This window comes from Camelus bactrianus, chromosome 14 (assembly GCF_048773025.1).
Source record: "Camelus bactrianus isolate YW-2024 breed Bactrian camel chromosome 14, ASM4877302v1, whole genome shotgun sequence".
Lineage (NCBI taxonomy): Eukaryota > Metazoa > Chordata > Mammalia > Artiodactyla > Camelidae > Camelus > Camelus bactrianus.
This window is the reverse complement of record NC_133552.1, coordinates 10,037,203-10,052,947: the sequence shown is the minus strand read 5'-3', so window position 1 is coordinate 10,052,947 and position 15,745 is coordinate 10,037,203. Positions and strand designations below refer to the sequence as shown.

The following is a 15,745-nucleotide window of genomic DNA, read 5'->3' as shown; positions in this document are numbered from 1 at the left end:
TGTTCCCGTTGTATTATTTAGATCTGGGTGAGCATCTGTTTTCTTTATTTTGGGGGCTTATTTTTCCACAGAAGACAATGGTCGTCTCTCTGAGACCAAGTGGAGGTGTAGACCAGCTTTCCACTTAGCCCCGGGCCTGGACCAGAGCGTGTGTGGTTTCCAGGGCACACGCTATGTGGGTACATAGACTTCTAGTTCCATGTATTAGAGATCACGGTTGAAAAAACTACTCAGACTGTTATTCATACGTGTGGATGATTTTAAATGAAAAGATAGATTACAGATTCTAAATTATGCACACAAAATTTTATCTTTCACGTGTCTCTGATGGCAGGACTCAAATACAGTGTAACTAAAGATGAAACTATATATATATGTTTATATATATATGAGAGGGGGAGAGAGATGAGAGAGAGAGGAGAGTGGTGAGCACAGATGATCTGCACTCACCTAGTCTGGACCACAGGTCTAAGCAAAGTAGTGAGGTTTTGGCATGTACAGGAATACTCCTGTAGTCTCACGGAGAGACAGTTGTGTATATTTATTTATTTTTAATTATTAGCATCATCAATGACACATTTGTGAAGTACCTGCCCTGTGTGTTCAGGAGACTCTAGGCTTTGAAGGGTTAACACACTGCACTGGTGACCTAGGAACGGTGTCTTCTAGCGTGTAATGTGGAGGAACTTGCTGATTTCATGTCAAAACAACGTAAGTTAGGACTTAGGTCAGAGATCAGCAAGCTTTTCCTGAAAAGGGTCAGATGGAAAATACTTTCGGTGTTGCAGGGCGGACACTCTCTGCCATTGGAGCGTAAAGCCGCTGCAGACAGTCCAGACACGTGTGAGCCTGGCTGTCCCAGTAACACTTTATTCGTGGACACTGAAATTTGAAGTTCTTATCAGTTTCACCTGATAAAATATGTTCTTCTTCTGATTTTTCTTCAATCATTTTCAAATTAAAAGCCACTCTTAGCCCACGGGCTGCACAAAAGCAAGCAGCAGGGCCCGGATTTGACCCACGTTCTCAGTTTATGAACCTGGCGGAAACCACAGGTTCCAGAAGTATTCATTCTGATGCTGAGAACTTCATGTGTGTGGAAAAGCTCGGATGCAAGCAAATGAAAACGTGTATTCTGTCGAGTTACTCATGAAGATTTGAATGTGTGAGATGAAAATAAGTATTTCTGGCCACCTGCCTCGGTGTAATTCGGCTAGTTGGATTTAATGGCTTCAAGAAGGCAGAGATTTAGGGAGCAAAGTGAGCCTGACGAATAGGAGAGGACGATGGAGGGCTTTAAAACGCTGGCACTGTCTGTGAATTCTTAAATCATGCATTTATACAATTTACATCTTCATTTCCTCTTTTACAAAATGTTTGCTCCTGAAATTCTTCTAATTTCATTGTCAGTGAAAATTGTTTCTTTTTTTTTTTCACCCTGACAACCCTATATTATACATTCTCAGAACCTGGCACTTCATGCCACATTACTTTTGAATGTCTTTAATTCTGCAGCTTTATACATCTTCTATCTTCTAAATTTAATTCATTTCCAGAAGTTCTTTACAGAAAAGGAACCATAATTCTTGATTTTCCTCAATCATCTTGTTATAATTTAATACAGGAGGATTTGACTACATTTTAAGTATTTTTAATTTCAGAAAGATTGTTTTCCCCAAGTTTAACTTTGTGATACAGTAGTATGAATTTAACTACTATGTCCTCTTTCTAGAAGTATTTTTCCATCTAAAATAAATGGTTTTTCCCAACTTGTTATATAACACTGCAGTAATGGTTGAACTATTTCATGGTTCTAGAAACACATGGAACATTGAAGTTTTAAAGTTGTCATTGACTAGAACTTGCCAGAAACTTAGTATTAACCTTTAGCCTCTCAGCATAAAATCAATTCTTGACCACCTCGGTCTTCACATTGACAAAACACGGCAAGCACATGGTGTCCTAGTCTACCAAAACATCCAGTGAGAGCATCTAATAATTTGTAGGATTATTACATCTGTTCCCCACTATCCTGACTATGGAAGCCCCTTGCTCTGGTGATAAAGATGCCTTTGACTTCAGGACCCCAGGCGTGGTAGGCTTGCGGGGAACGTTTGCCTCCTTGATTTGTCTGTTGCATGTGTTCCCTTGTGAATCATGAAACTAAAGAGCCAGAAGAGGCACTTACTTAGTGTAATTTAGCATAATCGCTCATTTTAGCGAGGACAAAGCTGGCGCTCAGACATTAGGATCCCATTGAGAGCGATTTACCGTCAAGATGAGAAGAATCCAGTTTTACTGATTCGCCAGGACCCAAGGCTCTGTCCAGACCCCACTAGTTCTGGGGCATCGTCCTGACTAGTTCTTCCCCTGTTTCTATCTTAGAAGTCAAAGAGCTCTCCCATAAAGGCTTCCCTGTCCCTAACACACTCTGCTGCATATACCATGTAAAACAACTGGGTAATAACGAACAAAGCAAAAAGGACAAGGAGAAAATAAGAGCCTGGACAATCCAGCATCTGAAAAACAACTCTCCTACAGTCCAGACCTGGTCATTGGGACACAGGTGGTAACTGGTGTAAATGAGAAATAAATACAAGTCACGTGTTGCCTTTTTTTCAGGTTAGCACAACATCTGCGGTGTTTTAATAGAATGTCCTAGACCTTCAGAGTTTGCCTCTAAAACCCTCTAGAACTCAAAGTCAATGGAAAAATGAAGCCATTAGTAGCTGATGTTGCTGAAAAAAAAAACTCCAGGTTTAAGTTTGACAATGTTATGTTTTGATCCTTCCTTCTTATGCTTTTAGTCACAGTGAGATGCCTGTGTTCTGTGGGAACCTGTGTTACTCTGTGTTTTGTGTGTGTGAAAATCACACACCTGTGTTGGTCTGCCAGGGTGGCCGTAACAAAGCATCAGGAACTGGGTGGCTCGTAGAACAAAAGTGTCTCGCCTCCCAGTCCCAGAGGCCAGAGGCAGAGATGAAGACATCAGCAGGGTGGTTGGTTTAGGCTGGTGCCGAGGGCTGTGAGGGAGAATCCATCCCATGCCTCTCTCCGAGATTCTGCTGGTTTGCTGGCGATCTTCGGCATTCCTTGGCTTTTCAGAGCATCACCCTGATCGTTGCCTCCATCTTCGCATGCCACTCTTCCTGTGTGCATGTCCGCGTCTATATTTCCCCTTCTTATAAGGCCAACTGTTAAACTGGATTAGGGGCCCTTTCTACTCCAGCATGACTTCATCTTAACTAACTGCAACCGCAGTGATTTTGTTTCCCAACAAAGTCATACTCTGAGCTGCTGGGAATTAGGATTTCAGTGTATGACTTTTGGAGTCAAACTATAGCAACAGGATATATTGCAAAAAACAAGACAACTGTTTTGCTCACTGTAGAGGCTCACACAAAGAAATTTCTGAGCTCAAAAAATTTTGTTAGCAGTTCGTGCGTTTGAACACTGAAGGGCAGTGTAACACTACAAATGATGCAAAAAGACATTTGTGGTTTAATGACTTTAGAAACTGAATTATCATGATGGTTTTCTTTGAGTACATTTTCTAAGCATAGCTGTTGTGTCTGGTAATTTTAACCTTATGTATATCTGATGAGACCTAATACTTGAGGTAGACTTGAAACTTGAAGTTGTCTAAACGACAGCCAAGGAGAAAATCTCAGTGTTGAGATTTACGGTGAATGGTTATGCCATTTTTACGATTTTAAAGCTTTAAATGGCTGCTCATTGTGGCAGTTCACACGTAGATTTCATTTCCTTCAACACCAAGGGAGTTATGACTGGCGTGGACAAATGTTGCAGTGTGGATGGAGTGCTCGCTTGTTTGCTTGTCAGGTATTTCAAAAGAATGTGATCTTCAGGGGCTGTAAGGAGATAGCTTATGTAATCTAGTTACTGCACTCTATTCACATGTGAAAGAAAACTGGGTAATATACAGAGGGAAAGGAAATGGTACTTTCCTGTACTTCGGTTAGTGTTGATTGCACTTCGAATGCCTTACAGTTGTCTAAAGTCTGACAGCCGTTCCATGGAATAATTTTCAGTATAAAAACAGGACAAAGGAAAGGCAAACTGGAAACTGCTGATTTATTCTGTCTTCTACACCACCATGATCGTGGGCTGTTCTGAGAGTCGTCTTGGAAGGTTATGCTTCACCAACATTAACTTAAGGGCTATGTGCCTTATTTGCCTTTTGCAGAATGCTTGCTCTGTGCCTAACGCTGGGCCATGCGTTAGCTTACCACATTCTTTCCACCATCTTGGGAGGTGGATACGATAGTATCTTCATCCTCTTTGTGAAAAAAAGGAGATTTCTAAATGTTGAGTAATCGGCCCAAGTCACCCAGCTAGTAATTAATGGGATTGAGCTTTAAACCTGACGTTCTCTGGCTCCAAGCTGCTGCTGAAAGCTTTTCAAAGCTACTCTTTCCGTCCAGAGCTACTGTTGGATGCTCTTCTGTACTGGTGTCTTGTGAAATGAACATTAGAAGATAAACACGTGTCAGCATGTTGACATAACAGCGTGTCCTGATCCAAACATTGAGAGCATCTCCCTGTCCATGTGATGTGCCCTAAGTGAGTGGACTTCCCTAGATAAATTCAGACCATCAATACTGTAAGGTTAGTTTCTGAAAGAAGGAAGAATCATGTCACCTTACTCCTTACTTGTGAAATACTTAATAAATAAAAATCAACCTTTGGAAATTATTGGTGAAAAGCTTTGATTTTTTTACCCCCTCACTTTGATGTCTTAGGCCCCAAATCTTTTTCCCCAGATGGCTGAGTTTTATTTACTCTGCTTCCTTCCAACTAGAGCTAACATTTCTAATAGTTTTTAATGGCCCTGGTGGTTTTCACATTTGGGCAGAGCAGATGTGACCAAAAGAAAAACAAACAAACAAAAATTGCTGCCTGTGATTGATTTTTATTTTTAAGAGGGACCTTTCATTTGGAGGATGAAACTGGGAGCTTTACAAACCATGATTAGCCCTGGTGGCCAGGGGTGACCTAAGGGGTGGAAAGTGAAGCAGAGTGTGCTTCTGGTCTTTCTGGAAGGGGTTTGATTTTGTTCTGTCTCTACCGAGCTGGTAACATTTGCTCTGAAGTTTCCTGTTATAGATTCTCCACATCATCTGTTTCTCTTCTCTCCCAAGAAGGGGGACGGAAGCGTCGTGATCAGGGATGAGGAAGAGAGGACAGACACAAAAAACAAGCTCAGTTGCGAAATCCACCCCTTTCCCAGCACACAAGGACCCACAAAGACACACCTACACGCGTGCTCATGCACACACACACAGCGCATGTGCACGCTGGGTCAGCCGGCCATATTGGTTTCTTCATGGGCTGTAGTTTCCAGAAGTGGTGGGTCTTGACTCCAGGCTACCCTACCTTTGGAACTTACAGGAGTTGGAGTGTGTCAGGAAGCCTGGTGGCCTCCCTTGGACTTTTGGCATAGCCATAGGGACGGCCCTGTGCACGTTAACCATGGCTAATGGCCACTTAGTGTGGAATTCTCCCCCAGGGGCTGGAAAACTCCCTGCCCATGGGTTGAATCCAGGAAAACACAGGTGTGTTTTATTTGAAATGCACAATGTTCTTTTTATACAAAAATGAATTTATTTCCAACTTTTAAGAATCGGGGACTTTCAAATAAAAATCTGATTTCACTTTCTCTGAGGAAATCAGTCAGCCCGGCAACACCGGGCTAACCTTCCCATGACACGTGTTGAGTAACCGCCGCTGCCCCATTTAGGTGAGGGGAGGGCCCCATGTCTGCCGGTGTTAAGTGCCGTTTTTCACCCCATTTGCACTGGGTTTTATGGTGCTTGGCCCACTTCGCTGTCCGCGTTGCCTTCCAGGCCTCAGTAGGTGTTTGAAGTCACACTTCACATTTCTAGCTCAGGCAGTGTCGGGGGGTGGCAGCCAGCCCCATGTTGCTCAACTCCATATGCAGATAAAGAAGAATTATAGATGCACTAATGTACATAGCGTAGGATGAAGACACAGAAGAAATACTGGCCCGGAGTGTTTTGCCCACCATATATACTTCTTTAAAAAGGCCATTGAGTAAGGAACATCTCCAAGTATGTATTCACATTTGTATACCCATATTGGTATTTATTATAAAAACAGAATGTTTTGAAATCAAGCCTTCATTTTGGACTGTATAGTTTTTTATCTTACTAGTCCCATCTCTTTCAGCCTTTTTTTATCAGCTATGCTTAGATCTGAATACAATTATTTGAAAACAGTATTGTTACTCACACAATTCTAAACAATTCCAGAGAAAGTTTTCATTAGCAATTTAAAAAATCTGCTCTCAAATTTATTTTGGGGAGAATAAGTGTTTTTACTCCAATAATATTTTTTGATGCTATATGAATGTTTTTATTAGCTGCATTTGAGTTTGGGTACAATAGAAGTCATTATTTCAAATAATAATTTTAGCATATAATTTTAGGTTGCATTTGGACTGAATTAGAAGTGACTAAGCATTTACCAAGCAGAACACTGACCAGTATGTTACATGTAACACACAGGAGACCAAAAGCTCTATCCTCAGCTCATGTGAAGAATCTCCAGTGTTTTATGAGCACTGCAGTTGCAGAAGTGGTGATGGTGGTGATGGTGGTAGCAGTGGTGATGGTGGCCACGGTGCTGATCGTCTTGGGGCAGTGGTGATGGTGATGGTGAAGATGATAGTGGTGGTGGTGGTGGTGATGACATCACTGATGATGGGAGATGATGGTAATAGGAACGGTCATTTTGGAGATCACAGATTTTTGGGAATGTCATCGTTTGAAAAAGATCATTTACTTGAGAAGGCTAATTTGAATCATCTAAAAAAAAATCCCTCTTAATGTCAAGCTAATTCAGGCAAGTAGATTAGAAATAGAAATATTGAAAGCAACCAACTCCATACTTTAATGTCAGGCAATTTACAGATTTTCCTGGCAGAAGCATTCTTCCATGGGTTTGGGGATATCTTCTTTTTTTGGCCAGCAACCTCATGTGACAAGCCAGTGCACAAGAACGTAAAAGGCAGAGTGATTGTCTTTATGTTTTTGTCCTTCAAATAGATATCCATTCTTTAGATTGTGATTTTCTTGCAAATCCTTAAAAAAGATCAGGTTTTACCAGAGGGTACTTGTGAAGAATCAGCGTAATGATGTTAGTCAAATATATCTTCGGGGCCTGGGACATCATAGGCTTTTGCACTGCTTTGGGGCTCCTTCTTCAGGAGGGAAGGTCATAGTGCCGTGATTCATTGGTATGTGCACGTTGAGTAAGAGTCAGTAAAATTGCAAGAGAGCAGCTAGACGCTTTATGCGCTTTGTTAACTCCTGACCCAGAGAAACTGCACCTGAGGGTCCTGCCTTGCACAGGTTTTGTGGGCTGGTTCTGGTCCTCTGTTTTGAAGCCCAGCCCTTGTGGGTTATTATTTTTTTTTTAATTGAAGTCTAGTTGATTTATAGCTATGTGTTTCTGGTATATAGCATAGTGTTTCAGTTATATACATGTATATTCTCTATCATTGTAGGTATTATAAGATATTGAATATAGTTCCCTATGCTAAACAGTAGGACCTTGTTGTTTATCTATTTTATGTATAGTAGTGTGTATCTGCAAATCCCAAACTACTAATTTATCACTCCCTCTTCCCCCGCCTGATAACTGTAAGTTTGTTTTCTATGTCTGTAAGTCTGTTTCTGTTTTGTAAATAAGTTCATTTGTGCCATTCTTTTAGATTCCACATATAAGTGATATCATAGGTATTTGTCTTTCTCTGTCTGATTTACTTCACTTAGTATGATAATCTCTAGGTTCATCCATGTTGCTGCAAATGGCATTATTTAATTCTTTTTTATGGGTGAGTAGTATTCCATAGTGTGTGTGTGTAAAGCCCAATCTTTGTAATACAGGCTTCCTAATTTACCTGCAGGCCAGAAACCCCAGCACAGTGCCTTAGGCTAACTTTTCAGTGACTCATTTCCTTTGTTCTAAGTTTAACTTGCCCTGAATCTGTCCTGTTCATGGTGTTTCCCAGCTTATGAAAATTTAGTAGGAGCACCTCAGAGCATCAGTTCTTTGGCCTTCATCTTGGCATTTGCAAACAGTGACCCTGCTCCCCCACAAACAGGAGAACATAGAATAAATATATGTCAAAGAATGAACTTTCATAAATCTTTTTTGAAGCTGTAGTTATTTTCAAGAAGTTTTATATGGATGTTTCTAGATCAAAACTAGCATGGGCTGAGTCTAGCCCAGAGGAGCCTTTTGTTCGGTTCATTTACGTGATGTTGCAGATATTTTTTTTTTAATTGAGGGCTGTTCTGCTGGACAACAATTCTTATTTAAATATAAAATAATAAAGTGCTGCAGGGGAACACAGTGCCTGGTGCTGCTCACTTTAGACGTGGCATTTTTTGTCCATTGTGCCATGGTCACCACTGACGTCTGCCTGGCCTGCCTCAGTCATCTGTGTTCTCTGCCGAGCCCCGCCTGGACCTGTGTCGTGACTCCCACTGAGGGCAGCCAGAGCGCCTGTCAGCTTTGGCAATGAGAACTTGAAGCATTTCTTGGAATTATTTGAAGCTGGCATTACGCCCAGCACCTCTGTTTAAAATGTGAAGCAGACAACGAAGTATTAACTTCTCAGTGCCACATTTTCCTCCTGGGGATTGTTTTTCCTCATTTGCTCTGAAAAGCTCTGTATTCACTGGCTTCACGTGTCTCATAATAGTTTTATTTGTTCTCTTTCCAACGATCATAGTGTTTCTGCCTAATTAGAAACTCAGTCACAATCTCCGCTGCGTATTTCCAGGGATCTTTTTACAAGATCCTCTCAGCAACGGCATTTAAGTTGAACTCTTTTTCTAGCCCTGGAAAGAAGGACTTGAATGAAGCTCATAAATAAGCTGATTCTTGGGTTTGACAGCCCTTATCTTGAACGCTCTGAGTCCATTCGGGCCATTATTACAAAATCCTGTATGTAGTCTGCGTGGATCATAAACAACAGAAATTGATTTCTCACAGTCCTAGAGGCTGAGAAGCCCAAGATCAAGGCGCCTACAGATCTGGTGCCTGGTGAGAGCCTGCGTCCTGGATGGCCGTCTCTTTTTTGTAACCTCACCCAGCAGAAGGGGCAAAGGAACCTTCGCGGGCTTCTTTTATAGGGACACTAATCCCATGACCTAATCGCCTCCCAAAGGCTCTACTTCCTGATACCATCACAATGGGAGTTAGGATTTCAACGTATAAATCTGGGGGGGGGGGGCGGGGACGCGCGCCTCAGCCCATAGCATCCATCTTGAGGTAAGTGATAGGCATTTGCATCTGAGCTCAGATCAGAGATTGTACCCTTTTTTGAAGAGACAACTGTGTGACAGTTTCCACTTTCTTGGACTGTGGTTTAACTCCTCAAGTGAAGAGAGGCCAGTAGAGTAGCTGTTTTAAACATGTGGTAAACAGCAGAAGACACGGGGCACAGCAGTGGGGTGGAGGTTGCATTCACTTGTCCAGAGAGCAGAATGGGAGAACCTCTGGAGGCAGGTCTATCCTCGAAAACCCCTCTCTCCCAGATGTGCCAAAGGTTTTTAGTATTCTTTTCTTAAGTGATGGCCCCAGATCCCTCAGCATGGTGCCTGGCCCAGAGACCTACTGAGCCTGCCCAGGGCTGCACCTGCTCATCCTGCTGTGCCCTCTCTGTGGGCCCAGCATGGTACCAAGCACTGTTCCTACCTTAACTCGGGGAATCCTCAAGGAACTCTACACGATAAGCATTGGTAGCTCCATTTTACATATGAAGACACTGAGGCTGGAGGGTATTAAATAGCTCCCCACCTATTAGGGAGCAGAGCCGATTGGATACTAGAGGGTTGCTCTACACCTAAAAGAAAAAAGAAGAAGAAGAAATGTTAGTATTAAGAAAGCAGGATAAGTAATGAAAGATGCAATATTTAAAATAGGCTGCCATCCCATGAAAGACGGGACCCCTGGAGGAGGAGTACGTTTCTCCATCAGAGAGGATGCTTCACAGGCAGGCTGCCTGGGCTGATGTCCGTGTGACCCAGCGGCGGAGAGCATACTCAAGGAGTAGATGCACTTTCTATTTCATAATTGTTGGGGTTTTTTCTGATTGACCCAGCAAATTAAATTGCTTGCATTTCAAAAGAGAATATTTTAGTGTTTCCATTTCTTTAAGCATCAGCATGTTATTCCATTGTTAGCTCTTAGCCAATTCTGAATTTCAACCATATTGTCCACTTTTTCAAAAAAAATTTTAGCGCTTCAAACTTGTAAAAAGCAGTTTGAAGATCTTTCTTTTCCTCTATTATTATTATTATTAGAATAATTTATTGCTTTTTAAAATGGCTATATATTTTTCTGGGCAAGAACCAGAGTTTCTTTAAATGATTTTTCTTTATCAGAAATCTGTAGCTGGATGAACACTTGTAAAATAAATTACCATTTGCATAAGTTTGTCCTCAAAGAAATGAAAAGTTGGTAAAGGAACGCTGGAGAAGGTATTTTTATGACAATAACTAACACGTTCCTGATATTTGGCTATAAAACGAATTGCAGGCATATTTTAGAACCAAAATGGATGGAATTACATAATTATAGAACAGAAAAATTCACAGTGGTTGACTTACAATGTGTGGCATAACAATACTTAATGCTAAGTTGAGACAAGAAGCCAAATATGGAATGAAATTGGAAGAGAAACCTTCTCAGAATTAACTTTTGGCAGGGGGAGAGGGGGGTCTGCATGTGCCAAGTTTTAACTGAAAGCTAATTATAATGGTCACATTACGAATTGTGTAGAAAGTAGATTGTTGATTCCAGTGGCTTAGATACACAGGTGACTGGGTTTTTTTTTTTTTTTTAAATAAAGGTATAAGTATTCCTTTTTGGTAAAGGTTATCTCATCAAAATGTGGACAAGAGAACGTTTAAATCCGTCCTCTATCTGGTATCAAGAAGAATGAGAGATTGTAAGTTTTTTTTTTTTAAAGAGAACTAAAACAGGATAGGCCATACTCAATGATTCCAGTAAATGGACTGAATTTCCTGGCTTTTATTTTTGTGATTGTTTGTAATATCACTTAAAATATATTAAGTAGGTGATGGTGAAGTATTTGATGTCTCTAACATACTAAGAGACAACTAAGATGGAACGGCTGGCGTGGCTTCAAACAAATGAGGCCCTGGCTGTAGAGCTATCCCATGTTCCGTTGGTAGAGGGCGCTCTTGTAAAGAAAATATCATCAAACAAGCACTGCTGAGAATGTTGCCCAGCTCCGTGATGTCAGCGTCACCATGGAGATTTCATTCCAGTGACGGGGAATGGATTCCGCAGCCCTGCTTTGGAAATGTGTAAATAGCAGATGCTTTTATTGCCTTTGTTTGAATCTCTGCCCTTGCAGAGCAGACTCAAACCGGAAGCTCAGGGGAGAGGAAGTCCATATTTGTTTGCAGTGTTTTTTTTTCCCTCCCTGGGAGTGGCTTGGTCCTCTGGGGCGAGCGTACTTAGTAAGTTAATGGGAAAGATATGAATTCAGATTTCACATAAAGAATGTGAGAAAATTGAATATATTTTCCTTGAGCTAAAGAAATAATTCAAACTTGTTTTAATAATTTTTATTAGATACTTTTTATTATAATCTGTTAATGTACAATATGTCATAACTAAATTTTTTTAACTTTTTTTGTTGATTTATAATAATTTTACAATGTTGTGTCAAATTCCAGTGTAGAGCACAATTTTTCAGTTATACATGAACATATATATATTCATTGTCACATTTTTTTCTCTGTGAGCTACCATAAGATCTTGTGTATATTTCCCTGTGCTATACAGTATAATCTTGTTTATCTATTCTACAATTTTGAAATCCCGTCTATCCCTTCCCACCCTCCGCCCCCTTGGCAACCACAAGTTTATATTCTATGTCTATGAGTCTGTTTCTGTTTTGTATTTATGCTTTGTTTGTTTGTTTTTGTTTTTGTTTTTTAGATTCCACATATGAGCGATCTCATATAGCATTTTTCTTTCTCTTTCTGGCTTACTTCACTGAGAATGACATTCTTCAGGAGCATCCATGTTGCTGCAAATGGCGTTATGTTGTTGGTTTTTATGGCTGAGTAGTACTAAATGGTTTTATTAACTGAAATTTAAAATACCCAAACGTAACAGTTAGATGTTCTTATGCATTTGAATAGACTTGTGTTCTTGTAGCTTGATGGTTAAGAGCCTACATTTGAATTCTAGCTGACCTGGCTTCAGATTCCTATTGATCTTATGTTTGATCTGGCTAAGTTTGTTAAATGGGATACTGATAACCTCTAACTATTGTCTAATAGTTTGTATCCTTCATAGCAGAGAGGCTTAAATGTACTAATGTATATTGAAGACTAAATGTAGAAATATATATAGAACTATTCTTGCTGTCACACCAAAAAGAGAATTTTCACCTTTTCTTTATATTTTCATCATATTGTTACTGTGGTAAAGTATAGAACTGTTATAAAAACTGATAAGCAAGAGAATTTAAGTAACTGGTCCAAGTCTATTCAATGATTACAGCAAATCTGGGCTTAGAACCTCAGTATCCTGATCCTCATCCAAAGGCTTTTTCCAGCACATCTGGCAATTACAGTCACCCATGTTATTTGAGATACAGGGGGTGTGGCAGTATGCTAATCACCATCAGGGATAAACTGTGATGCAATGACGAAATGTTTTTATTTGAGGTTAGTTTTTTCATATAATAACCAAACTATTAGGTGAGAATGGAAAATTAATTGATGGATTATAAAGCATTGTGTGCCATAAACTGATTACCTCCTTTATGAATTGCACATAGTACACATATAATTTCTTCTCTAGTGTAGGGACATTTCAACAGAAGACACTTTTCACAGAGGAATACAAATCTCTTGTTCCCCCAAAACTAAAAGTTTTAAGACAAAGGTTCATAGAACTATTTATACCAGTGGGAGCGGGTGAATATATTTGCAGATGAGTTTCATGGCATCATTTTAGTGGAAATCTGATGGAAATCAGAGGCATGAAGCTAGCCTCTTGCTAACAACTTCTGCCAGCTTTGCACCAATTCCCTGATGCTAATTCAAAGGATGCTTTCACCAAAACAGTTATACCAGTAGATAGAATCCTTATTCCCAAAGTGAGAAGGGGCATCCATATGCTACACGTGACCCAATTCTACTTAGAAAACAAGCCTGTTGGTATGGCTCCCAGGAACTACATACTATTTTTTAAAAATTTCTTTATATTAGATATACATTTGGTTTATACTTATTTGGAAGTAAAACCACATTTGGGCTCATGAAAATAGCGAAAGTTTATTGAGGACTTACTCTCTTCAGATTCACTTTCTTAAAACAATCAATATGAAAAACTGAGGCACAAAGAGATGAACATCTCAGGGGCAGAGCTGGGTAAATGCAGAGCCTGGACTTTGACAACGGGACTGCGCTCTGGGGAAACCATGCCAGAGCAGATGTTTCCACTGTGCCACGGGATCATACTGGGAGGGAGATGCTGTCTCTGCCCTAAGTTTAGCAGTTTTAGTAACAGGGCTTCCTGACTTGCTCAAGTCAGTGGTAATGACAGATCAAGATCCACCACCCAGCCACGTGACTCCAGACCCATGACACACCACTAGGAGGTAATGCAGGTTACTCTCTGCTGAATTACTAATTCACAATAGTGTGTTAGGATCTTTGGTGTGTGAGTCTGTGCACATATGTGCTGGAAATGAAGTGGTGAAGGATGAGGGCAGCCGTATTCTCAAGGCCTAGCACGGTGGCTGGCAAATAGTAGGTGTCTAATAAACATGTATTGAATGATGACTGGGGATTCAGAGCAAAGGTGAGTTGCTCTGGATTGGAGTGGATAGAGAAGGTAGGGCTTGGCTCTTCAACTGAGCCTTGAGTCATAGGAGGGATCTGAATAGCCAAAGAGTTAGTAGGAGGGAATACCTAATGGGAAAGAAAAAATTTATACCAAAGCCACACACAAGTGGGAAAGAAAAGGCCCTTTTCCAAGAAGAATAAGTAAAGCAGATAAATTGGAACAGGTTTCAGGTTACAGCATAGTCCTTACATTGATCCATCCATCCATACTTCCATCAAAGAAATGCTTATTAAGTATCGGGTACCATGTCCTGGCTAAAACTACCATAGACTTGAAAGGTAGGTTGGAACCAGATTTTGAAGAGTCTGAAATGCCAAGCTCAAAGATGAACTTTAACATAATGATAAGCCATTGATGCTTTTCTGAGCCATAGAGATGGTGAAATTTTACTAAGAAAAAAATACTTAAGAGAATTAAATAGGATCGATTGAGGAGAAAGGAGGTTGGGGTAAGAAAAACCATGAGTGGGACATGCCAGGGTCCACAGGTAGGAGGCTAAGCTCTGGACGGACGTGGTGATGGAGTGAAGGTGGGGGCAGGAAAGGCCTTGGTTCAGGAGACGTTGCAGAAGCAGAATCCATGTCCATGGAGACAGTGGAGACCAGCTCTTCTGGGAGGCAAAGCAGGAACAGGTTGGACGTCTGTCTTTTCTCAAACTTGATATCTCTGCCTTTGCTTCTTCCCTGGATCTAATCTTGATGGATACTTCCAACATCTGATTCCTACCAGCGGGAGAGTTCATGAAAGGATAGGTCAACTGCCACTTATCCCATTGTAGCCAGGAGCGTGTTTTTTTAATCCATAAGTGGAACTTTTTTCTCAAAGCTGGTTATCACACTGACTTTTGAGAACCTCAAATTTAAAAAGGACTAACACTGTGTAGATATATAAAATTAGATCATTCTGCACAACATTGGTTTTACATTTCTCTATCATTTCTAGTCCTTTAATATCAGGGTGTACAGTAATGCCTAAAGGAAAATTCTCAAAATATATTGGCCTAGAGAAAAGGGTTATAAATCTTACTCTGTTACTCTTTATTGTTAGATGGAATACATCTATAGCTACCTCTGGATCAATGATAGAGAGAGCGTGGATAATTGAAGTGCTTAAATTATCCTAAATCCATCTTTATTGTAACCTTGTGTTTAAGGCTCCTTTGCCATCAAATCTTTTGCCAAGGCTTCTAACAAGGAGTGGTTTTATACATTTGAATTTGATCTACTGACCCTACCCACCCTCTCTGGTGGGAGGTTGTGATCAGGGAAATGGCTAAATGATGCCAGAACAGAAAGCACAGAAAACATCACGGTTTCTGACAGTTGAACAAATTCTTTGATTTCAGTCACTGAAGATTGAGAGGTAAATGAATACATGTTGCCTGGCATTGAAAGGATATTTCCTCTGTCTTTTCTGTGCTGGGTGATGACAGTTACTTTTCCTTAATCATTACTGCTTTCCTTTTATGTTCTTGGAATCCTGGAGTTGGAAACAACATCAAAAGTTCGTCATGTTTCAGTTCGACTTGCCAACAGAATTATACCTACACCGTCCAAGCTGCCCTGTTGTCTGTTCTGCTCTCGGAGTCCGTCTCTGAGTCTCAGGCCTGGAGAGGGGGCGGGTCATGGGTCTGTGATGGGGAGGGATATTGGCTGGCAACTGGCTTATAACATGTCCCAAGGTTGATGAGAGTCATTTGTCCACTAAGCAGCAGCATGAAACAGGCACATGTAGATGAGTGTGATCTGGTTAGCCGTCTGATGTTCTGAAAGGCAAGTATTGGGAATATGGGGAA

The 15,745-nt window shown here is 40.7% G+C and overlaps 1 protein-coding gene across 3 annotated transcripts in view; it reads left to right on the top strand.

Annotated features, from left to right (window-relative positions):
* DCLK1 (doublecortin like kinase 1) overlaps positions 1 to 15,745 on the top strand; it is a 298,221-nt gene that overhangs the window by 130,090 nt on the left and 152,386 nt on the right. The window lies entirely within an intron of this gene.